The sequence below is a fragment of the Ornithorhynchus anatinus genome, chromosome 2 (assembly GCF_004115215.2).
Source record: "Ornithorhynchus anatinus isolate Pmale09 chromosome 2, mOrnAna1.pri.v4, whole genome shotgun sequence".
NCBI classification, from domain to species: Eukaryota; Metazoa; Chordata; class Mammalia; order Monotremata; family Ornithorhynchidae; genus Ornithorhynchus; species Ornithorhynchus anatinus.
Window position 1 is genome coordinate 136,259,544 of NC_041729.1, and position 711 is coordinate 136,260,254.

The 711-nt window shown below is 54.6% G+C and overlaps 1 non-coding gene across 1 annotated transcript; it reads right to left on the reverse strand.

Moving 5' to 3' along the window:
• Positions 1–211: 211 nt before the first annotated feature.
• On the reverse strand, positions 212–349 carry LOC114809946. The gene has a single exon (XR_003757717.1). It is a non-coding gene; the product is annotated as a small nucleolar RNA SNORA7 (small nucleolar RNA).
• Positions 350–711: the final 362 nt, after the last annotated feature.

A 711-nucleotide genomic window follows, 5' to 3' on the forward strand; every position in this document is an offset into this window, starting at 1 on the left:
TCGAGTCGTCTCCGACCCAACGCGACGCCGTGGACGCATCTCTCCCAGAACGCCTTGCTCTCCATCTGCCATCTTTCTGGTGGTGGATCCGGAGAGTTTTCTTGGTATAAATACAGAAGCGGTTTACCGTTGCCTCCTTCCGCCCAGCAAACTAGAATCTCCGCCCTCGGCTCTCTCCCACGCCTCTGCTGCCCAGCACCGGTGAGTTTTGACTTGTAGCTGATGGCCTTCCACTCGCTAGCCCCTGCGCAAGCTAGGAATGGAACGGACAGGCCTCCGCTTGGCTCTCCCTCCCATAATCGAGACTGGTAGAGGACTGGAAACTCTCCAGGTGCCACCCTGAGAGGGGATTAACTCACGTACTTTTTGCTTTTTCCTCCCACCTATTATCTCTCCTGGGGTATGTCTCCCCCATTGGATGGCGAGATCCTTGAAAGCCCTAGATTTTAGAGAAACAGCATGGTGTAGTGGATAGAGCATGTGCCTGGGAGTCAGAAGGTCATGGGTTCTGATCCTAGCTCTGCCCCTCGTTTGCTGTGTGACCTTGGGTGAGTCACTTCACTTCTCTGGGCCTCAGTTCCCCCGTCGGTAAAATGGGGATTGAGACCGAGAGTCCCACAGGGAACGGGGACTGTGTCCAACAAAATCTGCTCGTATCCACCCCAGTGCTTAGTACAGGACCTGACGCATAAGGCCCGACACACAATAATA